The following is a 27,303-nucleotide window of genomic DNA, read 5'->3' as shown; positions in this document are numbered from 1 at the left end:
GTGTGGGGTTCCTTCTCCGCGTGGACCTCCATCGACTCACCAATCTTTGAGGGTCGCGATCTCACCCTCGGCGCTCTCAGCGTCTCTTGAGTCAACGACCGATGACCGATCGTTAGACGCTCCATTGACTTGTATACCTGAAGCACCTGGTTGTCTGATACAAACGCGCGCGGCACCTTCAGGGTCTCCTGAATGACAGTCCTCTGCTTCCCCCCCTTGCCTGAGCTAGCCAGCTTGGCAAGCAGGTCTGCTCGGGCATTTTGCTCTCTTGGCACATGCACTAACTCAAACTCAGTGAAGGACGTCTTCAGGAGCTGCACATACTCCAGGTAGGCTGCCATCTGGGGATCCTTTGCTTGGAACTCCCCCGTAACCTGCCCGGTGACCAGTAACGAATCGCTCTTGGCCAGCAGATTTCTTGCTCCCATTTCTCTTGCTAGCAACATTCCTGCGATCAGGGCCTCATATTCCGCCTGATTGTTGCTAGCTTTGAAGGCGAAACGGAGGGACTGCTCGATCAGTACCCCATTTGGTCCTTCCAGGATGACTCCCGCGCCGCTTCCCTGCTGATTAGAGGAGCCATCCACCGATAGCACCCATCGGAAATTTAGCCCTTCTATAGGTGTCGCGATGGATGATAGCTCGACTACGAAGTCCGCGAACACCTGCCCCTTGATCGGTCCTCGGGGCTCGTACTGAATATCAAATTCTGACAGTTCTACTGCCCATTTGACCATCCTGCCCGCTACATCAGGTTTCTTCAATACGTTCTGGATAGGCAAATCAGTCATCACGACCACCGTGAAGCTGTGGAAGTAATGCCTGAGTCTTCTGGCTGAAAACACCACCGCCAGAGCAGCCTTCTCGAGGGCCTGGTACCTTGTTTCAGGGCCTTGCAGCACCTTACTCACGAAGTAAACAGGCCTCTGGGCCTGGTCCTGCTCTTGCACCAGGACTGAACTGACTGCCCTCTCCGTAACAGCAAAGTACAAACGAAGAGGGATGCCTACCTGGGGCTTTCGCAGGACCGGTGGGCTCGCCAGGTACCCCTTTAGCTTGACGAAAGCCTCCTCGCACTCCTGTGTCCAAAGAAATCTGCTGTTGCGTTTGAGACACTGGAAGTATGGGTGACCTTTCTCCCCACCAGCGGACATAAATCGGGACAGTGCTGCCAAACGACCGGTGAGCTGCTGCACCTCCTTCACCGTCGTTGGGCTCCTCATTGCCACGATCGCCGCGCACTTCTCCGGGTTAGCTTCGATTCCTCGCTCTGTCAAGAGGAAACCCAAGAACTTCCCAGCCTCCACACCGAATATGCATTTCTCAGGGTTGAGCTTCAGCCTATACTTGGCAATGGTGGTGAATAGCTCTTCCAGATCAGCCGCATGATGCTTCTTCTCTTGGGACGTAACCACCATGTCATCTACATAGGCGTGTACGTTCCTTCCCAGCATGGGCGAGAGCACCCTATCCATGAGCCGCTGGTAGGTAGCCCCCGCATTCTTCAACCCAAATGGCATGACCTTGTAGAAATAGCAAGACCGTTCCGTCATAAACGCGGTCTTGCATTCGTCCATTGGGTGCATCCTGATCTGGTTATACCCTGAGAAAGCGTCCAAGAAGCTGAGCAGCTTTCCCCCCGATGCGCTATCGACTAGAGCATCTATACTGGGTAAGGGGTAAGAATCCTTGGGGCACGCCTTGTTGAGGTCAGTGAAGTCCACGCACATTCTCCACTTGCCGCTTGCCTTCTGCACCAGTACCACATTCGCTAGCCACTCGGGGTACTGGATTTCTCTGATATGCCCTACGACAAGGAGCTTCTGCGCTTCGTCGTGGATCACCTTCCTCTTCTCCTCGTTGAATTTCCTTCTCCTCTGTCGCACCGGTCGAACCATGGGGTCCATCGACAGACGATGGCAGAGGAAATCGGGGTCGATTCCTGGCATGTCGGATGCTGACCATGCAAAGGCATTCATGTGCTTCTCAATCACACCCATGATCAGCCTTCGCTCTTCTTCAATGAGGGATCCCCCCAACTTGAATTTTCTTCCCCCGATGTCCACTTCGACCCATCCTTCAGCTGGGTGGGGCCTTCTCTCACTGGCAATGACCGCTCTCGCGATCCCTGACTCGCGAGGAGTGATCGCGCCTTCCTCTTCTTCTTCAACTTGGGCTACCTGGGAGCCCCCCACCGCAGCGTTCTCCATCCTCTGAGCGCCTTGTGTTTCCCTGACCGCCAATCGCTCTTCGCGCACGCCTGGTGGTGGTTTTGTGGTGACGTGGCACACACTTCTCTTTTGCTTCAAGCTGTTCTCATAACAGCGTCTTGCCTCAGCCTGATCCGACTTGATGGTTATCACAGTCCCTTCCATCGACAGCAGCTTCAACTTCATATGCCTTGTCGATGGTATTGCGCCCAGTCTATTGAGCGTTGGCCTCCCCAACAGGACATTGTACGCAGAAGGGGCGTTCACCACCAGGTACTTTATCTTTTCAGTGCGGGCTGTCGTTCCGTCAGTGAACGTTGTCCTCAGCTCGATGTATCCCCGCACTTCTACCTGATCCCCTGCAAAACCGTAGAGACAACCAGTATACGGTCTTAACTGATCAGGGGACAACTGTAGCTTGTTGAATGTTGGCCAGAACATGACATCCGCCGAGCTTCCTTGATCTACGAGTACTCTATGCACTCGTCTTCCTGCCGTGATGAGAGAAATGACCACAGGGTCGTTGTCGTGTGGGACAACGTCTCGTAGGTCAGCCTTCCTGAAGACAATGTCCACCTCAGGGTAATGACTCTCATTCACTGCATCTACCGCCATCACAGATCGAGTGTATCTCCTTCTTTGTGAAGCTGTGCATCCCCCACCAGAGAAGCCTCCAGCGATCGTCTGCACTTCCCCATGCACAGGGACCTCATGCTGTTGCTCTCCAGTTTGGGATCCTGACGCGCGATCACCCTGTGGCTCACGCAGGTAATCTGCTAGAAAACCAGACTTCACCAACCCTGCCAGTTGGTGTCCCAGCGCCAAACAGGAATGAAGTGTATGTCCAAAGGCCTGATGAAACTCACACCATTCATTCTTCTTCCTTCCGAGTACCTTGTCTGTCTTCTCTGGTACTCGTAGTCTTGCTGCTACGGCGGGAAGGGCGATGAGATCCGCCAACCCCACCATGAAGTTGTATCTTGGGGGCGCGTTATTCTCCCTTGCACGCCCCTTACTCTGGTCTTTGCCTGGTGCATAGGGACGAGGTTTTTCCCGCCCCTTCTTCCCCTCTTTGGCCTCATGCACCCTCGCTTGCTGTGGTTTTCCTTGCCCTCCACGCGGTCTGGGTGGTGCAGCACTTCCCCTCTTCTCAGAAACCTCTGTTTCTGCCACTATGTGCGCCACCGCACGCCGTCGGATCTCTGCAAAGGTGCTGGGATGGCTCCTGATGAGAGACTCACTGAAAGGGCCAGGCAGCACTCCCTTCTTAAACGCGTGCACAAGCATATCTTCATCTTTGCTGGGTAGTCTAACCACTTGTGCTCCAAAACGGTTGAGGTAGTCTTTCAGCGACTCCCCCTGGTATTGGCGCACGTCGAACAGGTCGTAGGACACCACTGCAGGTGCCTTGTTGACGATGTATTGCTCGATGAAGAGCTTCGAGAACTGAGAAAATGACGTGATATGCCCTTCTGGTAAACTCACGAACCACTCCATGGCGATTCCGCTCAGTGTGCTCATGAACATCTTGCAGTATACAGCGTCTGAGCCCCCAGACAACATCATCTGGTGTGGAATGCCGTCAGATGCGCCTCTGGGTCTTCTACCCCTTTGAATGACGCTTTTACCCCCACCAGGTTGGGAGGCACCATGGTTCCCATAATCTCAGGGGAGAATGGCATGGGAAATGCCCTTGGAGGTGAAGGCTGCCTAGACACCCTTTCGTCAACGACGTGCTCCCTCTGCGCCTGCAACGTTCTTCTCAACTCTTCGTTGACACGATTCAGTTCGTCGTTCCTGCTTTGAGACGCAGCCAACTCCGTCTGCATCCTTTCTTGTTCGACTTTCGACGCTGCAGCGTTATCCTGCAGCGTGCGCACCATTTCCAGGACCTGCGCCATTGTCACAGCTCCTTCATCAGCGGATGGCGCAGGTGATGGTTGTCTGTTTCTAGGCATCTTCTCTATCAGAGAAACTGACAAAACTCTGGTGAGCTTTAAAACTGTGGTATATATGGGACAACGATTCACTCGGGCCCCACGGTGGGCGCCAAATGATCCTGCCGGCAACTTGAACGTGGGTGAATCGCTTTGTAACACTTTCTGCCCTATCTTCGCGACTGTGTCTCCTGAAGAATCACCTTCTGAACTCTGTCTCTCTGATGGCTTCAAGATGTGACCTGCAAAATACACAGACGGCGCCTCTAGCGGCCGTTTGCACTCCGACGATCAAGTTAGTTCAACAGAACCACCAGAAACTAGAAACTTAGTAAAAAATGTGTGTGTGTAAAACTTGCACTCTGTTTTTTCCTCTCCCCTCACTCTCACTCTGATTCTGCCTTTTATCTCTCTTTCCCTGCTCCTGGGCATAACAGAATTCTGTTATGCTTTTCTGGCATGTGTCAGAACCCTGTCATGCTTTTCAGAGAAAGCGTACCTTCAGAATCAGCAATGGGGAGCGTGAGAGTCTGCGCATGTCTGCGCTTGGCTGCGCCTGTCTGTACCTTTAGCGGTACGGAGTGCTCTTTTGTCTGGACCGCACCCCTCTCAGATGGTGACACGTGGAGGCCTGCAACTCACATCTAACCACACACGCGTCACTTACTGGAAGGGCTCTAGCGCCTCTCTTTGTCCGCCTAAGCTACGCCCTTGCGGAGTAACTTAGGATGCTTCTCTTATCTGGGTAAATTGCACACTCTTAGGAGCGGACGTCGGGCGTGGCTGGTCTAGGCGCACTCACCGAACGTTACTCTCTGTGTAGGCGACTTACCCTTCTGGATGACACGCACGTAATGGGTTGAGGGAATCACCAATCACTGACTGGCTTACTAGTTCCCTCAGGCCACTCTCGTGCATGATTCCTTGAGGTGTGCTCATGCGAGGTCTATGCTTAACGCTCTCGCTGGGAACCTTAGTCCCGGTTTAACTGCGTGTAACACGAGACCCCGATGACAATACACCCGATGACTGATCAGTGTTTATTCGCTACTCGCGCTCTGCCTCCAGGCGCGAGTTTGGGAACTGGTCTGCTGGTGGTCACTTGGCTACTGACCACCGATCACCATTCTGGGTGATCTATCCCCCGACCTCTCTTCCGCCTGATCTGTCGGTGGTAACTTGGTTACTGACCACCGATCACCTCTCTTGGCGATCGTCCCCCTACCTCTTTGCCACTTAGCCCACGTGTCACCCTGCGAGTGGTCCACGTGGTTCTCTGATGCTGACGTCATCGACTACCGATGACCGATCGGATCAGCGCCCTTCATTCTGCTTTCTGCTTCTCCCTCTTCCTCTTTTTTGCCTGGACATTTCTTTCTTCTTCCCTTCCTCTGTTTTTCACCGAACCATTCATCATTTCTTCTTCTTCCATTCCTCTGACCCTTCATTTTTCTCCATTGCATTTATCTCGCAATGGCTCGCTTAAAACAAACCGCTCGAATCGTCGCTTCGTCTTCTGGTGCACAGCCTTCAGCAAGTGCACCGGCGCCGCCACCACCCAATGCAACCTCCTACCATGACAACGCCAGGGTCTACGACTGGGCTCCCTTGGCGTTGCTGGCCGAAACCTCCACCCTACTACCGCAGGGTCACCTCCAATCCCTTCTGAGCAACGACCCAGATGAGCCTTCTTGCGCCGTCGACAGGGGAAACGATTTTAATATCCGTATACGCATTCCTCCTCGAGGGATGCCCATCTGTGCGGATGACAGGGCCACCAATGGGGTGCCCTTCACCTTCGTCTACTCCGCCATCTTCAAGAGGTTGAAGTTGCGCCTGCCCTTCACCTTTTTCGAGAAGGAGGTGATGATGGAGCTGAACGTCGCGCCCTGCCAACTCCATCCAAATGCCTGGGCTTTCATCCGGGCATTTGAGATTCTCTACAATTACTTCGGGCTTAACACCTCCGTGGATGTGTTTCTCTACTTCTTCGAGGCGAAGAACCCTGGGGACAGGTCCTGGGTTAGTCTGAATGGGGTTGCTGGACGGGTGCTCTTGGGCCTGTATCAGCAATCCTTCAAAGATTGGAAAGGCAGGTTCTACATGATATCTGCCACCCCACAAAGTCCAACATTGCTCGAAGGGTACCCCCTCTTCTCGGTTCCTGGGGTTGAGTTCAAGAAACCCCGGGATCTCGAAGCCATGGCCCCCTACGAGCGCGAGCTATGTGGGCTGTTCTTGGGGGCCAAGTACAACTCTGCTCTTCTCATCAAACATGAGTTTGATGTGTTGGCTTTGAAAAAATACATAGGTAGGCTCTTCCTCTTTCACCTCTTAGGATACTTGCACATTCCCATGCATGCTTGCATACATTTTGACTCACTTGCATAACTATGCCATCTAACTCTTCCTTTTCCCTTCTATGTAGATACGATGTCAGGGAAGGAAAGGAGGAAAGCTTTGCTGGAACTTGCCAGACTCAAAGTGGCCAAAGGGACTGGCTCCTCTTCTTCCACCATCGATCCTATCGTCGCTCCTCCTCTCTTGGTCGCGCCAGCTGAAGGCCCCAAGCCAGGAAGGAAGAGAAGAAAGCTGGTGAAGGCCTTTCCTTCATCTGCTGCTGCTGCTCCTGCTCCCTCAACCGAAGTGGAGAGCTCAGGCTCTCCTCTCGTACACCGCAAGAGGAAACTTCCAGCGGTTGGGGGGGCTTCATCTCTTCAGCCTGGGGAGATTGAGGTAGTGGAGATAGAGGAAGGTTCACCCTCGCCTCCTTCTATTCAACCTGCCCCAGTGCCAACAAGCTTTCCCTCTCCTCAACAACTGCCATCCCCAGCTCCTCGATCACCATCTCCTTCCCCAGCAGGCCAACCACTTGGTCAATCCACTCCACCATCTCGTGACGCCACCACCACCGCCAACCTCCGCCGCTACCGCTGAAGGCGGCGGGGCCAGCTCTCGACCAAGCGGCTCTGGAGCAAGCAATGAGAACTTCAGCCGAGTTATTGCCTTGGTCCGACAGCTCATTCGTAGCCGGGAACTTGTCGAGTGGAACGGGGAGGTGGACATGCACCTGGCGAAGCAGATAGTGCTTTCCCTGGAGTTTTCCACCCAGCACCGCAAGCAGCTAATCATGGAGAAAAGGACCAAGGAGCTTGAGCATGACAAGGAGTCACTGCAAAGTGACTTTGAGGCTGCCCAAGGATCCGTAGAGCTGATGAGGGGTATGGTGGAGAAAGCCAGGGGAGAGTACCTAGCGCAGGTCCAAGAGACCATCAAGACTGACATCTTGATGGGGCAAGCCATCAATGTCTTGGACTGCGAGGTGGTGCAGTTGCGGGGCAAGGTGACCCACCTGGAGGTCGAGACTTCCTCCCTACGCCAACTGAACTCACAACTGGCGGGGGATCTCGAGTCTGCCAGAGAAATGGCCGTTACTGGGGAGAAGAAGCTCGAGGAGGTGGTGAGCAAGCTGTCTGAGGCAAAGGGCCAATTGGAAGAAGCTGCTTCTTCCATTGCTTCCCTTACCGCCGAGAAGAATGCTGCGGAGGCCTCCAAGCAAAAGCTCGAAGTGGAGAATGCTGACCTTATGGGCGTGGGCGCTGAAGCCCTTGCTGATGGGTTCGAGCTGGCACTCGAGCAGATCAAATGCATTCTCCCGGATCTGGACCTCTCCCAGTTCAGCATTTATCACGAAGTGGTAGATGGAAAACTCATCCCTCCTCCTTGAGCTCTTTCTCTCTTTTTTCTTTGTAATTTTACACTTCTGCACAATTTTTTGTACTTGAACTTGTATAAACTTTGTCGCTTAATATATACTAGTTTCAGACGCATATCTTTCTCTCCGCATTTTCTTAAGCTTTGTCTTTCTCTTTGCACACGACTAACTGTTAACCAGCTTAGGCTTAGCGCGATCTGCCTTCTTTGATCTTGGCCTCTACTTTGATCACGACTAACAACTCCCTTAGCTTCGTCCTTAACAGTTATTGTGCACTACTTTGTACTGGATGACTGACAAGGCATAGCCTGTCTGCTAGCTTGTTGTGTAGGAATTTGTTTGGAAAAGTTTCCTCCGACAAGGCAAGACTGATCAGTCATCGTTCTTCAAGCAGCGTACCCACCAACAACTCATCAGTCATCGTTCTTCGGGTAGCGTACCCACCGACAACTCATCAGTCATCGTTCTTCGTACTTCACTTTGTTTCTCTATCGCTCTAGCGCTAAGTGCATAGAGGACATCGATCGTCAGAGGTGATACCTTGTTTGGCGAAACTTGCTCAACTGCGTGAACTCAGCAATACTTGAACTTGACCCTCCATGTATCGCTTTTAACTCGAGCAAGTTGTTTAACCTTATAACAAACTTGGCAAACTGTTAACTCCAAGTAAACTTGAGCAACTATCAATTCTTCGGCGATGACGTTCAATAAAACTTGTGAACTTAAGGCAACAAACCTTAACATAAAATCACTTACTAGGCAGCAGGTTTTGACTCAAACTAGTATTAAAATACAGTTTACCTGATCTGCCAAGTGAAATACCCCCTACTTCTGTCATCGCCCGGAACTCTTCTGATCTGGTACTCGCCGCACAACCCCTTCACTGTCTCAACTTTCACGCCATAAGGTTCTGGCGATGTTACCTTTCTTCTTTTCCCTGACCTGATCATTGTTCCCTCATCTGGGGATAGAGGCGCCTTTCGGATCCTTCTCTACCTCCCTGAGTTTCAGAACAATGATCTGGTCTTACTGGGTCAACATTGATGTTTCACTTAAAGGGGGAAAGGCATTTTCCTTCCCTTCCCACCATTTAAGGTCACAAACACCCCTGACCTTTCAGCTCATTTTGCCTGAACTCGCTGAACGGCGAGAAGGACTTTATCTAGCCTGAACTCGCTCAACGGCGAGAAGGACTTTATCTGGCCTGAACTCGCTCAACGGCGAGAAGGACTTTATCCGGTGCCTCTACTTTGCCCAGGGTTTACATCTCCTCTTCCCTGGATGCACTGAGGACTTTTAATCTTGCCTCTATCTGCTGGTGCAGAGAGGTCTTTTAATCTGATCTCGCCTGCACTCGCACAAAGTCGAGGAGGACTTTATCTGGTGCCTCTACTTTGCCCAGGGGTTACATCTCCTCTTCCCTGGACGCGCTGAGGACTTTTAATCTGTTCTCGCCTGCACTCGCACAAAGTCGAGGAGGACTTTTATCTCTTTCTCGCCTCAAGACGCGCGAGGGCGTTGAGGTCTTTAATCATTGCTGGTGCCTCCGATCGCCGAAAGACGATGAGAACTTTAAAACTTGAACTGTGTCGTCGATCGCCAAAAAGCGATGGGCACTTTAAAACTTTTAATTGATGCCGCCGATCGCCGAAAAACGATGGGGACTTTAAAACTTTTAACTGAGAGCATGCAATACGATTTTACTGTTGCCCTAGATCACATACGAGTAATAAGGCCTTTTTCCTAAAACTCTCGAAGCCATAAGCATGCAAACATAAAAGCTTTAAACTTTGAAAAACTCTTCTTTATTGGGTGGCCTCATTAAAAACCCTCCTTAGGGAAAAAAGAGTGCCCCCTTGAAATTGTTTTAACAGAAACTATTCGAATCTCTTCTTATTCGTCTTTACTTACAAGGCTTTAACTGTAATACGACTTGAGATGTGTTGCGTTCCAAGTGCGAGGAATCGCCCCTCCTTCTAACGTCTCCAAGCGGTAGGCGCCATTCCCGAGCGCCTCGGTTATTCTGAATGGTCCCGTCCACTTGGGCGATAACTTGTCTGCATCTCATACTGATGGGCCTTCCTCATCACCAGATCGCCGCTTCTAAACTTCCTTGACGTTACCTTAGAGTTGTACCTTCGCTCAACTCTTCTCTTTACCGCTTCGACTTTCACTCTCGCCTCCTCCCTGACCTCATCCAGCAAATCCAGATTCATTCTTCTTTCTTCGTTCGAGTCTTCCGCCACGAAGTTCTGGAATCTTGGCGAGTGTACCGCCCTGGTAGTCGGAAGTGATGATGTGGCATCTAGCTACAGTATAGGCGTGTTGACAAGGCGCCAGGTTGGCAGAAGGGAAGGAAGTCGGGGGGCTCGTCAAGTCGCCAGTTATTAAGTTGGCGTGTTCCGATCTCCAGCATACCAGAATCGGCGATCACCGGGTTAAAGATGAAGTCGCCAGATGTAAACTCAGGCGACCTAGTGATTGGAGATCGCCAGAGCAAGCACATCGCCAGAGATGAAGGTGGTTCAGATAATAAAGGCAGCCGGCGAGACCACAGGGAAGGTGTACGAAGGCACCCTAACTCGCCAATTCCAGTAGAGATCGCGCTCCCAAGTTAGCTATGCACTCGGCAGTACCATGCATAAGTAACTTAGCAAAATGAGAGTAGAAGCAGCGCCCAAGTCAAGGAGGCTCCAGATGAAGGCACGTGTACGACTAGATGCGAGCCACGTGTCCAAGTCTGTAACTGCCAGGAGAGAGAAAGTAACCAGGTATATAAGAGTTCTTAACGAACTTTCTGGGGTACGCGCGTTCAGATTACACTCTTTACGCTTGCGAGTTATAGAGCTTACTGTGAGAGAGAATTTGCACGGTTCCTGTTCTCTTAATATTTGGTGATTCGGTCACTAACTTGGGCGTTGGAGTGCGATCAGCCGCAGCGGCGCCGCTCTGTTCCTTTGCAGGTTCTTGAGGTGGATCTCGAAGAAGAACGGAGGTTTGAAGCAGTGCGCACGTCGATCCTTTGACGAGGTAGTTTCCAGTGTTCCGGTCAACAGGCAGGATCATCAGGCGCCCACCGTGGGGCCGTGTAAAACTTGCTCCCATCCACAGCGTGAGTTCTTAAAGGATTTCGAAGTTTTCTGCGTGGTTGTGTGCTGGTGCAACCATCGTTCGCTGTTTGCTTGAAATTTGTTCGGTGAATTCGCGTTTGATACCATTCGTTTGGGTTTTCGATCGGTGAAGTGAGGTTTTCCTGCTGTTTACGCGAAATTTTTTCGGTGGAGTTGAGTTCTTTCGCTCGGTTGGTTATCCGTGGGAAGAGCAGTGGTTTCTGGTGGAGTTGCGAGTTTCTTTGAAGGTTTGCGGTGTTCTTGAGTTTTCTTGCGGAGTTTCGCACAGTTTCTTCCGATTGATCGCTGAATCGATCGTAGCTGAAGTAAGTGTCGTTCGCTGCATTCTGTGATTCGCTAAGTTCATGAGAAAAATGAGAAGCAATCGTTCAAGCCCCGTGGCGCCTGTCCCTGCTGAAGGCGACGCCGCCATGATAGATATTATGCGCTCGTTGCAGGCGACTGTGGAAGCCTCGCGCATAGAGCAGACGCGAATGCATGAGGATTTGGCCGCCTCTCGGGCTAGGAATGATGAGCATACCAAGGTGACTGAGGAGCTGCGTCAAGCTCTTCAGGAGCAGCAAGGGCGTCCTATTGCTGAAGAGGTCGCGCCGTCGTCGCCACCTCGTGTTTTTCCTATGCCGTTCGCTCAGGCGATTACTGACACGCCTATTCCTACGAGCGTGGTCCCTGTCAAGGCTGTCTTTACCGGCGTGGAGGATCCAGAGGCTCATCTAACCACGTTCCATACACAGATGATGCTGTCGGGAGGGTCAGACGCCGTGTATTGCAAGATGTTCGTGAGCACGCTCCAGGGAACGGCGTTGGAGTGGTTTGTGAGCCTACCTAACGGTCACATAACCAATTTTCAGCAGCTTTCGAAGGTTTTCGTCGAGCAATACATCGTGAACAAGGCACCGCCCAGGGTGTCTTATGATTTGTTTGATATAAGGCAGTACCAGGGAGAGTCCCTCAGAGACTACCTGAATCGCTTTGGAGCGCAGATGGTCAGATCGCCGGCTAAAGATGAAGAAATGCTGGTCTATGCATTCAAGAAGGGCGTGCTGCCAGGACCATTCTGCGAGGCCTTGATCAGGGCTCACCCTGCAACGTTTGCTGAGGTCAGGCGACTTGTGGTGGCTCACATCGCCGACGAGAGTGAGGTCGCCGAGAAGAGAGGGAGCGTGGCTCCCGCTAGGCCACGCGCCCAGACCAGGATCCAGCCGCAAAGGGTGCTGGAGACAGCGGCGGCGGCCAGGAAGGACCAGAGGACTCGCCATCCTTATGATAGGAGGAACAAGGGGAGGGGCCAGGGACGCCAGCAACCAGCACGCCGGGAATACAATCGCCTGCCTAAGCACAAGTTTGTTATGGGATTGGCGGACCTGATCGCCATTCCCAATATATCCGCTAGGTTGAAAGTGCCTGAGAAGGTGGGCGACAAGGTGCTGGGACCAAAGCCAGACGCCTGGTGTGAGTTTCACCAGGGCTTTGGCCACACTTTGGACTCGTGTTTGTCCTTAGGGTATCAGCTCGATGATCTGGTTAAGAGCGGGTTCCTAAATGACTATCTGCTGGACAGGAGGACGGGGGGAGCGTCAAGTTCCCAGCCAGCGGGTGGAGAAGCCCAGCAACACGAGATGCCTATCCACGGGGAAATCCATTCCATTGCAGGAGGCTTCTCAGGTGGTGGATGCACCGCATCGCAGAGGAAGAAGTACGCGCGGTCGGTGATGACAGTGGATATGTTTGAAGATCACTCGCCGGAGGTGCACATTACGTTCACCAAGCAGGATCTTCGGGACGTTGTGCCCCATGACAACGATCCCATAGTCATTTCGTTGATTACGGCGGGAAGGAAGGTCCACAGAGTTCTGGTGGACCAGGGAAGCTCGGCAGACGTGATGTTCTGGCCGACTTTCACGCAGCTGGAGTTGCCCCTTGACCAGCTAAGGCCCTTTGGAGGGTGCCTGTATGGGTTCGCTGGTGACCAGGTGGAGGTCAGGGGGTACATTGAGTTGAGAACCACGTTTACAGATGAGGCTGGTTCGAGGACGGAGAAAATCAAGTACCTCATTGTAAACGCTCCTTCAACATACAACATCCTGTTGGGAAGGCCCACGCTTAACAGGATAGGCGTTATACCGTCGACTCGGCACATGAAGGTGAAGTTGCCGTCTATGGAGGGGGTGGTGATCACGATCAAGTCTGATCAGAAAGAAGCAAAAAAGTGCTGTGAGAATAGCCTGAAAAACAAGAGATCAGTGAGTTATGTAACGACCACCCCACCTCCCGGTGTGAAGCCCAGATCGACGGTAACAGAAGATACCGCCGGAAGGGACGTGGAGATGGTGGACGCTGAGCTGGGGGAGGGGAACGCTTGTCTAGAGGAGGAAGAGGCGCGGAATCGCCCTGAGGAAGCGAGAGAGCAGGGAATCGCCAGGGCGGTGATCGCCAGAGAATCCAGGCCAAAACCTGTCGAGCAGTGGCTCGAGAAAGAGATCGGGGGAAAGATCTTCAAGCTGGGAAGATCTCTGGAGGTCGAGCTCCAGGACCAGATCGCCAAGGTGATTGAGCGGCATCTGGACGCATTTGCATGGTCCGCTTCGGACATGCCCGGGATCGATCCCGACTTCCTGTGCCATCATCTGGCGATGGACAGCTTGGTAAGACCAGTACGACAAAGAAGAAGAAAGTTCAACGAAGAGAGAAGGCAGGCGATTAGAGATGAAACACAGAAACTCCTCGCTGCAGGCCACATCAGGGAAGTTCAGTATCCTGAATGGTTGGCAAATGTCGTGCTGGTGAAGAAGAGTAACGGGAAATGGCGCATGTGCGTCGATTTCACCGACTTGAACAAAGCTTGCCCGAAGGATTCATATCCTTTACCAAGCATAGACGCCCTGGTAGATAGTGCTGCAGGGTGTAAGTTGCTGAGCTTCCTGGATGCCTTCTCGGGGTACAATCAGATTAAGATGCATCCCATGGATGAAGAGAAGACATCCTTCATGACGGAGAGGTCGTGCTATTGCTATAAGGTGATGCCGTTTGGGCTGAAGAACGCGGGGGCCACGTACCAGAGGCTGATGGATCGAGTACTTGCACCGATGCTGGGAAGGAACGTGCAAGCGTACGTCGATGACATGGTCGTGACCTCGCCGGAGAAGAGCAAGCACGTTGCCGACTTGGAAGAATTGTTCACAACGATCGCCAAGTTCAGATTGAAGCTGAATCCAGAGAAATGCATTTTCGGCGTGGAAGCTGGGAAGTTTTTGGGTTTCCTCTTGACTGAAAGAGGCATAGAGGCAAACCCTGATAAGTGTGCCGCCATCTTGGCGATGAGGAGCCCAGCTACGGTGAAGGAGGTTCAACAGCTAACAGGTCGGATGGCAGCCCTGTCTCGCTTCGTGTCAGCTAGCGGAGAGAAGGGCCATCCCTATTTTCAGTGCTTGAGGCGCAATAACAAGTTTGCCTGGACGAAGGAGTGCGAGGAAGCCTTCGTCAAGCTGAAGGACTATCTGGCGAGCCCGCCGGTTCTGTGCAAACCGCTGGTGGGAACCCCTCTCAGGTTGTATTTTGCTGTAACTGAGAGGGCGGTGAGTGCGGTGCTCGCCCAGGATCAAGATCAGGCTCAGAAGCCTATTTATTTTGTTAGTAAGGTGTTGCAGGGCCCCGAAACGAGATATCAGGCCCTGGAGAAGGCTGCGCTGGCTGTGGTGTTTTCGACGAGGAGGTTGCGCCACTATTTCCATAGCTTCACCATACTGGTGATGACTGACCTGCCCATCCAGAAAGTTTTGAAGAAGCCCGACGTTGCGGGAAGGATGGTGAAATGGGTAGTGGAGCTGTCAGAATTTGACATCAAGTATGAGCCCCGAGGCCCGATCAAGGGGCAAATCTTTGCAGATTTCGTGGTCGAGCTCTCGTCTGAGGCAACACGAGTTGAGGGGGACGGCTTCCGTTGGGTACTCTCGGTGGATGGATCGTCGAACCAGCAGGGTAGCGGTGCTGGAGTCATTTTGGAAGGGCCCAATGGCGTGCTGATCGAGCAATCTTTGAGATTTGCCTTCAAAGCCAGTAACAATCAAGCAGAGTATGAGGCGCTGATCGCCGGAATTTTGCTGGCCAAGAAGATGGGAGCTAGGGTGCTGATGGCTAAGAGTGACTCGCTGCTAGTCACAGGGCAAGTAACAGGCGAGTTCCAGGCTAAAGATCCACAAATGGCGGCCTATCTGGAATTTGTGCAGGAGTTGAAGAGTTCCTTTGCCTCCTTTGAAGTAGTGCATGTGCCCAGAGAGCAGAATGCCCGAGCTGACTTGCTAGCTAAGCTCGCCAGTTCAGGCAAGGGGGGTAGGCAGAGGACGGTGATTCAAGAAACTCTGAAGACGCCGAGAGCATTTGTGGCACCTGGTCCTTCAGATAAGCAAGTCGACGGAGAAAGCAGCGAGAAGCCATAAGTCCCTGACGCAAGAAACTCTGAGATCGACGAGAATTAGAGCATGTCGGGGAGAGAAGGTGAACGTGATGCAGGTCTGCGCTATCCATGAGCCAGACACTTGGATAACACAGTACAAGCGGTGCCTGGCAGATGGCCTTCTCCCACTGGATCCGACTGAGGCTAGGAAGGTAAAGAAGAATTCTAGCAAATACACCCTGATTGATGGCTATCTGTACAGGTTTGGGTTCTCTCACCCGCTCCTGGAATGTATACATGGCGAGAAGTGCACGAGAATCATGGCGGAGCTCCACGAAGGTATATGCGGAAGCCACGTCGGGGGTCGAGCTCTGGCTGCGAGGACTCTCCGTGCAGGTTACTACTGGCCATCGATGAGAGAAGACTACAAGAAGTATGCGCAGTGTTGCAAACAGTGCCAACAGCACGCCGATTGGCACAAGGCGCCTCCCGAAGAGTTGAAGTCGATTTACAGCCCTTGGCCGTTTCATACGTGGGGAATCGACATCCTGGGACCTTTCCCGCTGGCGATCAGGCAGATGAAGTACTTGGTGGTGGCAATTGAATATTTCACCAAGTGGATCGAAGCAGAACCAGTGGCCCAGATCACCGCACACAAGATTGAAGGTTTCGTGTGGAAGAATATTCTGTGCCGGTTTGGTGTGCCCAAGCGCCTGGTGTCGGACAGGGACTCAGTTTGCAAGTCACCTGTTGAAGAAGCTTTGCGAAGGAGTGGGAATTCAACAAGTGTTTGCATCCGTCGAGCACCCTCAGACGAATGGCCAGGTGGAGTCAGCCAATCGGGTGTTGCTGAGAGGATTGAAGAGAAAGCTCGAGAAAGCCAAGGGAAGCTGGGCTGAGGAGGTGCCCCGTATAGTCTGGGCATACCACACCACCGAGCAGTCAGGAACCCATGAGACCCCGTTCAGTTTGGTCTATGGGTGTGATGCGATGATTCCAGTAGAGATCCAGGAGAGCTCGCCGAGATTCCAGAACTTTGTAGAGGAAGACTCGAATGAAGAGAGAAGGCTGAACCTGGACCTACTGGATGAGGTTAGGGAAGAGGCGAGACTGAAAGCTGAGGCGGTGAAGAGAAGGATTGAACGAAGGTACAACTCGAAGGTGATGCCAAGGCAATTTAGAGAAGGCGACCTAGTGATGAGAAAAGCCCACCAGTACGAGATGGAGAATAAGCTGTCACCCAAGTGGACTGGACCGTTCAGAATAACCGAGGCGCTCGGGAACGGCGCCTACCGCTTAGAGACGCTGGAAGGAGGGGCGATTCCTCGCACCTGGAACGCCACGCACCTGAAGTTGTACTATAGTTAAGAGCTTTGTAAGTAAAGACAAACACAAAAGTTATATTACAATGTCTCTGATAAAACAGTTTGAAGGGGGCACTCTTTTTTCCCTAAGGAGGGTTTTTAATGAGGCCACCCAATAAAAGAAGAGTTTTCGAAGTATAAGGCGTTTTCAGATTGCATGCTTGCTGTTTTCCAAAAAGTTTTGAAGAAAGACCTTGTCACTTATACGTGATTTAAAGCAAGTAGAGATATATTGCATGCTTTCTAAAAAAGTTTTAAGTCCTCATCGTCTTTCGGCGATTGGAGGCACCAGTTAAAGCTAAAGTCCTCATCGTCTTTCGGCGATCGGAGGCACCAGTTAAAAGACCTCAACGCCCGCGCGCGTTCCGAGGCAGGTTAAAGACCTCCTCGCCGTCGAGCGAGTGCAGGCGAGAAAGAGTAAAAGTCCTCAGTGTTTCTGGGGGCGAGAAGATGTAACCCCTGGGGCAATGTAGAGGCACCAGTAAAAGTCCTCAGTGTTTCTAGGGGCGAGAAGATGTAACCCCTGGGGCAATGTAGAGGCACCAGTAAAGTCCTCAGTGTTTCTGGGGGCGAGAAGATGTAACCCATGGGGCAATGTAGAGGCACCAGTAAAAGTCCTCGGTGTTTCTGGGGGCGAGAAGATGTAACCCCTGGGGCAGTGTAGAGGCACCAGCGAAAAGTCCTCAGTGTTTCTGGGGGGGGAGATGTAACCCCTGGGGCAATGTAGAGGCACGATTTAAAGACCTTCTCGCCTATGAGCGAGTTCAGGCGAGTAAAAGACCTTCTCGCCTATGAGCGAGTTCAGGCGAGTTAAAGACCTTCTCGCTTATGAGCGAGTTCAGGCAAGATAAAATCCTTCTCGTCTCGAACGAGTTCAGGTATGGTGTAGAGGGTGGAAGAAGTTCTGAGGGTGGCTAAGGTAGGTTCGAAGAGAACGCCTAGCCACCCGGTCTCTTGCTCTGAAGCACAAGGAGGTAGAGAAGGATCCGAAAGGCGCCTCTACCCCCAGATGAAAGAGCAATGGCCAAGTTGTGAAGGCAGGAAGAAGCTGGTGTCGCCAAGAGTCTCTGGCGACCAGGAAACGTTCAAGCAATGGCGAGAAGTCAAAGACCCGTTTGATGAAGCAGATCGGGTGTAACGACGTTATAAAGCCAGGGGTTGAGTTAAAGTCCATTGCTTGGAGTATCATTTTACGCTAAGGTTCATTGCCTTAAGTTTACGAGTTGTTAAATGTGATTATTATTCGAAGTTGAGATGGTTCGAAACGGCTAAGTACAAGATCGTGCCTACAAAATTACCAAGTTGTTTCTTTGAAGTAAATCACGCAAGAAAGGTTAAGGGCAGACAAAGAGGTTACAAGAAGAAATGCAAAGGTAATTTCATTGAGTAAAGTATCAGCTCAAAAATACATGTACAAGAAAATACGAGTTTATTACAGAATTATATACAAGGGAAAGGCACGAAGGTAGCAGATGGAGAGGATCGATTAGTCTTCAGCGGGAACCACTTTTCCATCCACTACCTCGTTATCAAGAGACACCATGCTGAGGTCCAGGTCGGGGAACAAGCAGGCAAATTGTTCCCGCGCAGCTTCGAATCCAGCAGCCAGAATTTGAGCAGAATTCAGCTTGAATTCTTCAATCTGCTTCTGAAGTTCCTCAATCCGTTTCTTGAGATCTTCAGTTTGTTCTTTCAGCTCCTTATTCTGCTGCTCCATCTCTTCAACTTGCTTCTTGAGTTGTTCATTGGTTTCTTGAGCCTGGAGAAGGTCTTCAGCAACCTTCTTGGATTCTGCTTGCGCCCTCAATTCAGCGAGCATACCCTTGCCCAACATGTTATCTGCATAGAACGAAAATGCATGGGTTAACTCAGAGAGAAAATAAGTGCATAAGGCAGTATGCAGCAAAGCAGATGATCGGTGCAGAAAAATAAAACCAAAGTCTTGCGCATAACGCACAAGACGCCCAGAAACAGTTAAACAGAAGCAGTGTTAAAACAACAGTTTAAATGTTTTAACCTATTCGAATTTCGAGTTGGTCCTCGTAGAATTCGAAGCAGATCAGGGTGGTGGTAAGGAAAGTGATGTTGGCATCCGCCACCCTTTTCCAGAAAAGGCAGAGATCTCTGTCCAACGCTCCCATGCTATCAGGACTTCTGGGTCTCCTGAAGCAGCTCTTGGACTCTTTCTTCCCCTTGTCCACCCAGTACAAGGGGAAGCCGTCGAGTAGGGTGGCGTCCTTGTCGTTAGGGCGCACTTGGACGAACTTCCCTTTCCAGTCTTTATAGGATTGCTGGAAGATGGCGAAGATTGACCTCCCAGCAATCCCATTCAAGCTAACCCACAGGCGGTCTCCTGGGTGCTTGGCTTCGAAGAGAAATAGAAATACGTCTACGGATGCGGGCAACCCTAGATGGTCGCACATCACTTGGAACGCTCGCACAAACGCCCAGCTGTTGGGATGGAGCTGGGCGGCGGCGATGTTGAGCTCGGTAAGGAGCTCCCTTTCGAAGCGGGTGAAAGGGAACTTGAGCTTCACCTTCTTGAATAGTGTTGTGTAGACGAAGCAGAAGGGCCCATCAGCGCTCACCTTATCATCGGCACAAACGGGCAGATCGGGGGGGCAAGGTAGCACTATCATCTTTTCATCGTGCTCCTTATGAAATGTTTGGTGAGGCTCATCCCCCTTTGTCAATCGCAAGACTGCTCCAGCAGTGTTCACGGAAGACGTTTCCCTCAACAGGGTCGAGTTGGCCCAGGGGTAGAGTTTTTTGAAGTCTGGCAGGGGAACGGGGGCTCCTCCGGCGATAGGTGGAGTTGCCTGGGCCAGGTTGGGGCGGGAAGGTGCAGGCCTCTCAGCCTAGGAAGATGAAGCACCACGTGCTCGCGGTGGGATGAGTGCTTGAGAAGAGGGGTGTCGCGATGAAGGAGGAGGATTCGGGGTGATCTTTGAGCGGGTCATTCTCGAAGCTGCAAAGGAAGAAGAAAAGGAAAAATGATAAGGGTTCGCAGAGGCTGACTCGATCGCGGGAGAAGGGTGAAAAGCGAACGAACGAAGGTTCGTTGCGACGATTGACGAAGCCCTAAGTTACGTAGAAGGAGAAATGGAAAAAGCAACCCACAGCGTATGCACCAGACAGTTACAGGATGATGCGAATCGGTTAAAATGTAAGAAAAACCAGCAGAAGAAGGAAAGTAGGTATCTTTTGATGATCAGGAAGACGATGAAGGATGATGGTGATTCAGAATGTTGGAGAGCGCTGAGAGTTTTTTGCAGGAGGAAGTTAGAGCGTTTGTGAATACGAAGAAAAGTGATGGAACAGTGTGGAGTGAAAATGGGTTTAAGAGTTTTTTCGAAATGGGTTTGGGAAGCGCAAACGGTAACTGAAGGTAACCGTTGATGAAGCCACGTGTCGAGTGATGAGCGAGGGGTTTGGTGGAGCGTCAGAAAAGCAGAAGGTACAACCGCTTGGAATTCTGCGTCAGTGCCACATAGACCGGTGTTGACGTGACTCTTCTAGTCTTTTCGCTGGACAAATCTTCGCTTAAGACTGGGGGGCTTGTGTACCGCCCTGGTAGTCGGAAGTGATGACGTGGCATCCAGCTACAGTATAGGCGTGTTGACAAGGCGCCAGGTTGGCAGAAGGGAAGGAAGTCGGGGGGCTCGTGAAGTCGCCAGTTATTAAGTTGGCGTGTTCCGATCTCCAGCATACCAGAATCGGCGATCACCGGGTTAAAGATGAAGTCGCCAGATGTAAACTCAGGCGACCTAGTGATTGGAGATCGCCAGAGCAAGCACATCGCCAGAGATGAAGGTGGTGCAGATAATAAAGGCGGCCGGCGAGACCACAGGGAAGGTGTACGAAGGCACCCTAACTCGCCAATTCCAATAGAGATCGCGCTCCCAAGTTAGCTATGCACTGGGCAGTACCATGCATAAGTAACTTAGCAAAATGAGAGTAGAAGCAGCGCCCAAGTCAAGGAGGCTCCAGATGAAGGCACGTGTACGACTAGATGCGAGCCACGTGTCCAAGTCTGTAACTGCCAGGAGAGAGAAAGTAACCAGGTATATAAGAGTTCTCAACGAACTTTCTGAGGTACGCGCGTTCAGATTACACTCTTTACGCTTGCGAGTTATAGAGCTTACTGTGAGAGAGAATTTGCACGGTTCCTGTTCTCTTAGTATTTGGTGATTCGGTCACTGACTTGGGCGTTGGAGTGCGATCGGCCGCAGCGGCGCCGCTCTGTTCCTTTGCAGGTTCTTGAGGTGGATCTCGAAGAAGAACGGAGGTTTGAAGCGGTGCGCACGTCGATCCTTTGACGAGGCAGTTTCCAGCGTTCCGGTCAATAGGCAGGATCAGCGAGCTTTCTTGGATTTCGACTGGAATCATCGCATCACATCCATAAACCAAACTAAAGGGGGTCTCGTGGGTTCCTGACTGGTCAGTGGTATGGTATGCCCAAACTATGCGGGGTACCTCTTCAGCCCACGATCCCTTAGCTTTCTCTAATCTTCTCTTTAAACCTCTCAGCAACACCCGATTGGCAGACTCCACTTGGCCATTCGTCTGTGGGTGCTCGACAGATGCAAACACCCGTTGTATCCCCACCTCTTCGCACAACTTTTTCAAGAGGTGACTTGCAAACTGAGTCCCATTGTCTGACACCAAGCGTTTAAGCACACCAAACCGGCACACTATGTTCTTCCATACAAAGCTCTCGATCTTGTATGCGGTGATCTGGGCCACTGGCTCCGCTTCGATCCACTTGGTGAAGTATTCGATCGCCACCACCAAGTACTTCATCTGCCTGATCGCCAATGGGAAGGGTCCCAGAATGTCAATTCCCCAAGTATGGAACGGCCAGGGGCTGTAAATCGACTTCAGCTCTTCTGGGGGTGCCTTGTGCCAATCGGCGTGCTGCTGGCATTGCTTGCAACGCTGGGCATATCTCTTGCAATCTTCTCTCATTGTGGGCCTGTAATAGCCTGCACGGATAGTCCTTGTCGCCAGCGATCGACCTCCAATGTGGCTCCCGCAAATTCCCTCATGGAGCTCAGCCATAATCCTCGTGCACTTCTCTCCGTGTATGCATGCAAGAAGGGGGTGCATGAATCCAAACCTGTACAGCTCGCCGTCAATAAGGGTAAACTTGCTGGAGCTCTTCTTTATTTTTCTGGCCTCAGCTGAGTCCACTGGAAGCACACCATCCGCTAAATAACGTTGGTAAGGCGTTATCCACGCGTCTGGCTCGTGGACAGCGCAAATCTGCATCGATCTTGCCCCTTCTTCTGCTGGGCGCACTCTGACCCTCGGCGCCCTCATAGTTTCCTGCGTTAGGGACCTATGACTTCTCGCCGGTCTTCCCATTGATCTACAAACATGGAGAACTTGGTGGTCTGCCACGAATACTCGAGGCGCTTTCAAAGTTTCTTGAATGACAGTCCTCTGCCTACCCCCCTTACCCGAACTGGCGAGCTTGTCTAGCAAGTCAGCTCGGGCATTCTGTTCTCTTGGCACGTGCACCACTTCAAACGAAGCGAAAGATCTTCTTAGCTCCTGCATGTACTCCAAGTAGGCTGCCATCTGCGGGTCCTTGGCTTGGAACTCGCCAGTTACTTGTCCCGTGACCAACAACGAGTCGCTCTTGGCCATCAGCACTCTCGCCCCCATTTCCTTAGCCAGCAAGATTCCAGCGATCAAAGCCTCATACTCTGCTTGGTTGTTGCTTGCTTTGAAAGCGAACCTCAATGACTGCTCTATCAACACTCCGTTGGGCCCTTCCAAGATGGCCCCAGCCCCGCTGCCCAGCTGGTTGGACGACCCATCAACAGAGAGTACCCAGCGAAAGTCACCCTCAGCGTTTTGTGCCACCTCGGAGGACAACTCGACCACGAAATCGGCAAAGACTTGCCCTTTGATCGATCCCCGGGGTTCATACTTGAAGTCGAACTCTGAAAGCTCGACCGCCCACTTCACCATCCTTCCAGCCACATCGGGCTTCTTCAAAACCTTCTGGATCGGCAGATCAGTCATCACCAGTACCGTGAAGCTCTGGAAGTAATGGCGCAATCTCCTCGCCGAGAATACAACCGCTAATGCTGCCTTTTCTAGGTCCTGGTACCTTACCTCCGGGCCTTGCAGCACCTTGCTAACGAAATATATAGGCCTTTGGGTCTGGTCCTGATCCTGCACTAGCACTGCGCTGATCGCCCTCTCAGTTATGGCAAAGTACAACCTGAGGGGTGTTATGTCTTGGGGCTTGCACAGAACTGGAGGGCTCGCCAAATATTCCTTGAGCTTTACGAAGGCCTCCTCACACTCCTTTGTCCAAACAAATCTGTTGTTTCTCTTCAAACATTGGAAGTATGGGTGGCCCTTCTCTCCGCTTGCCGATACGAATCGAGACAGGGCGGCCATCTTTGTTCCTTGTGATCACACCATCTTCATCCAACTTGTTTCTGAACACCCACTTTGAACCTATGATGTTCATCTCAGCTGTTTTAGGGACAAGAAACTATACCTCATTCCTTGCAAACTGATTCAACTCTTCATGCATAACTTCAACCCACTTTTCATCCTTGAGAAAATTTGAGATACAAAAGTTGTGTGCCTGCAAAAGTTTGAGATAGAGTTACGTGTAGAGACACCTTCCTTTATCTGCTCTATGATATTTTCCACTGACAGATCTCTAGGAATCCTCCATTATTTGGGCAACTCACTCTGTTGCAAAATTTCAATCGGTTGTTTCTGCGAATTAACCGGTTGTTTTTCTGCACAAATTTCCAACTTTTCCAAACTGATGGTCTGTTCATCCTCTTCAGCACTGGTCTTCAGGATTTAGATGCTTCTGCAATCTACCTCATCAAAGACAACATGAACAAATTCTTCTACAGTCATCAGCCTCTTGTTGTAGATTCTGTATGCATGACTTGTGAGAGAATACCCTATGAAGATGCCAAGATTAGCTTTCTCATCAAACTTCCCTAATTTTTCCTTCCCATTGTTGAGAACGAAACAGCTGCAACTGAAAACTCTAAGATGATTGATGTTAGGCTTCCTTCCATTGAAGAGTTCATGAGGAGTCTTCTTCAGAATTGGCCTAATTAGCACTCTATTCATCACATAACAAGAAGTGCTAACTACATCAGCCCAAAAGTACTTAGGAAGAAAAGATTCACTAAGCATTGTCCTTGCTAGCTCTTCAAGGGACCTGTTCTTCCTCTCTACCACACCATTCTGTTGTGGAGTTCTTGGAGCAGAGAAATTATGCAAAATCCTCATCTTTTCACAAAACTTGCTGAACTTTTCATTTTGGAATTCTCCTCCATGATCACTTCTAATTGAGCCTATGTTGTTGTTCTTTGTATTTTGCAACCTTCTTGCTACCTTCTTGAATGCAAAAAGGGCATCACTTTTGATCTTGCATGTGACTTGATCGTTGAAGGTCTCGCCACGTCAAACTTCGTCTTCCGCAAGCACGTTCCAACCAGCTCCGAGCGAACCTGCGAAAACACCACAAACGGCGCCTCTAGCAACCGATTGCACTCCGACGCTCGAGTCAGTAAAACAAGACCACCAAAGAATCGTGTACTCAGAATCTCAGTGAGACTCGTGCACTCTGTGATTCTCGCTTTTCTCTCTCTGTGTAAAACTAGTCACTTGCCAGTATCAAAAAACGTACCTTCGCAATGAGAGTGGAATGCCTTTATATACCCTGCCGCACACCCAAGTTATTCGCTTACGAAGTAACTTAGCGTGTTTCTTTCATTGGGTGTCTCGTGCAGCCTCAGCGTGAGTACCAGGTGCGACTTGGACAAGCGCGCCTACCAGGCATTACCTATCGCGTGAACGATCACCTCCGTTCTGTCCCATGCATGTTATGGGCTAAGATAGGTTCAATCACCGACCGACTGCTAGCTCCCTTAGACCACTCTCATGCATGGTACCGCAAAACGCATAACCTCTCTGATCTCTGATACTCTGCCACACGAGGCTCGCATGCAACGCTCTCACCAGGAATCCCCTCTCTTTCTTGGCTCAACTGCGTGTGACACGACGACCAATCAGCCTTGTGGCTCATCTAGACGACGATCGCGCATCCCCTCTGATCACCGATCTCCGCCTGACCACTGATCTCCGCCTGATCACCCTCTTCAAGCCACATCAGCTTCCCTGGACCACATGTCCCGCTAAGAACGGCCCACGTGGCCATCAGTCGCTGACGTCACTCTAAACCGATGATAAAGGGCATTCTGCGCTCATGCAAATGGAGGTAAGATTCATTCTTGCAAGTTACTAGTTTACACACACATAGAGTGCACACGAGTCTCGCAGAGATTCTTAGTTCTTTGGTGGTTTTGTAAGGCTGACTTGAGTGTCGGAGTGCAATCGGCCGCTAGAGGCGCCGTTTGGTGTGTTTCGCAAGTTTGCTTGGAGTTCTTGTGGAGTTCCTGGAGCATTCTTGCACTTGTCGTGGTTGAGGAGGTGGAAGATAAAGTTTGACGTGGCGAATCCTTCGACGTTCGAATCCCCTGCAAGATCATTTGGCGCCCACCGTGGGGCCTGCAAGATAAAATTTGTGATCCCTTTGCTGTCAGATTTCGTTTGTTCTTGAGGTTCTTTGCTGAGAAAATGAGAAGGACAAGGCAAACTTCACCCGCGCCATCAGCTGAAGAAGGAGCTGTGACGATGGCGCAGGTCTTGGAAATGATGCGAACGCTGCAAGACAATGTGGCAGCGTCGAGAGTGGAACAAGAAAGGATGCAAGCGGATTTGGCTACATCCCAGAGCAGAAACGAGGAGTTAGACAGAGTTAATAGAGAGTTGCGCAAGGCGCTGCAAGCGCAGAAGGAACGCGCGGCGGAGGAAAGGGTGGCGCCGCCGCCGTCTCCCCCCAGGACTTTCCCCATGCCTTTCTCATCGGAGATTATGAGCGCAGTGGTGCCACCAAACTTGGTGGGGGTGAAAGCCTTGTTTACTGAGGTGGAGGACCCAGAGACGCATCTGACAGCGTTTCACACCCAGATGATGCTCTCTGGTGGTTCGGATGCGGTGTATTGCAAGCTGTTTATGAGCACCCTGAGCGGAATTTCTTTGGAGTGGTTCGTGAGCCTACCAGATGGCAACATCACCTCGTTTCAGCAGTTCTCTAAGTTGTTCATGGAGCAGTATATTGTGAACAGGGCACCCCAGTGGTGTCGTATGACTTGTTCGACGTGCGACAAAACCAAGGTGAGTCCCTCAGGGACTACCTTAGTCGTTTTGGAGCTCAAGTGGTGAGGCTGCCCAGCAAAGATGAAGATATGTTGGTGCATGCGTTTAAGAAAGGGGTTCTACCGGGCCTTTTCAGTGAATCGTTGAACAGAAATCACCCCAGCACCTTTCCGGAGATAGGCGTCGTGTTGTGGCGCACATCGTAGCAGAGACGGAGGTTTCTGAGAAGAGGGGAAGCGCGGCCCCGGCAAAGTCGCGCGGAGGACCGAGCAGGTATCAGCAGCCGATGAGGGTGCATGAGGCCAGAGAAGGAAAGAAGGCTCAGGGGAAGCATCGCCCTTACGAGCCTAGGAAGGACCAGGGCAGGGGGCGCGCGAGGGAGAGTAACGCGCCCCCCAAGTTTGACTTCGTGGTGGAATTGGCGGAGCTGATCGCCATTCCAGCCATAGCGACACGGTTGTGAGCACCAGAGAAGACTGACAAGGTGCTGGGAAGGAAAAAGAATGTGGGGTGTGAGTTTCACCAAGCTTATGGCCACTCACTCCACTCTTGTTTGGCGTTGGGACACCAACTCGCAGAGTTGGTAAAAAGTGGCTTTTTGAGCGATTACTTGCGGGAGGCGCAAGGTGATCGGGCGTCGGGGCCACCAGCAGAAGATCCGCAACACGAGGTACCTGTGCACGGAGAGGTGCACACGATCGCGGGAGGCTTCTATGGAGGGGGTGTACAACCTCTCATAGGAAGAGGTACGCTCGTTCGGTGATGGTTGTCGACTCGGTGGAAGAAGATCATACCCCCGATGCTGACATTACATTCACAAAGGCGGATCTCCGGGACGTTGTGCCTCACGACAACGATCCTGTAGTCATCTCCCTTGTCACGGCAGGAAGAAAGGTGCACAGGGTCCTCGTGGACCAGGGAAGCTCTGCGGACGGGATGTTCTGGCTGACATTTAACAAACTGCAGTTGTCCCTTGATCAGCTGAGGCCGTACGTAGGGTGCTTGTATGGCTTCGCAGGGGACCAAGTGGAGGTGCGAGGCTACATAGAGCTGAGGACCACGTTCACGGATGGGACCGTGGCTTGCACTGAAAAGATCAAGTACCTAGTGGTTAATGCCCCATCCGCCTACAACATACTGTTGGGAAGGCCGACGCTCAACAGGTTGGGAGCTGTACCGTTTACGAGGCACATGAAGTTGAAGTTGTCGTCGATGGAGGGGGTAGTAATCACCATTAAGTCAGACCAGAAGGAGGCTAGGCGCTACTATGAGAACAGCCTCAAGCAGCAAAGGAGCGTGTGCCATGTTACCTCGACACCACAGCTGGGTGTAGACGAGAG

Source organism: Phaseolus vulgaris, chromosome 10 (assembly GCF_051622355.1).
Source record: "Phaseolus vulgaris cultivar YP4 chromosome 10, ASM5162235v1, whole genome shotgun sequence".
Lineage (NCBI taxonomy): Eukaryota > Viridiplantae > Streptophyta > Magnoliopsida > Fabales > Fabaceae > Phaseolus > Phaseolus vulgaris.
This window is presented reverse-complemented; position numbering follows the sequence as displayed.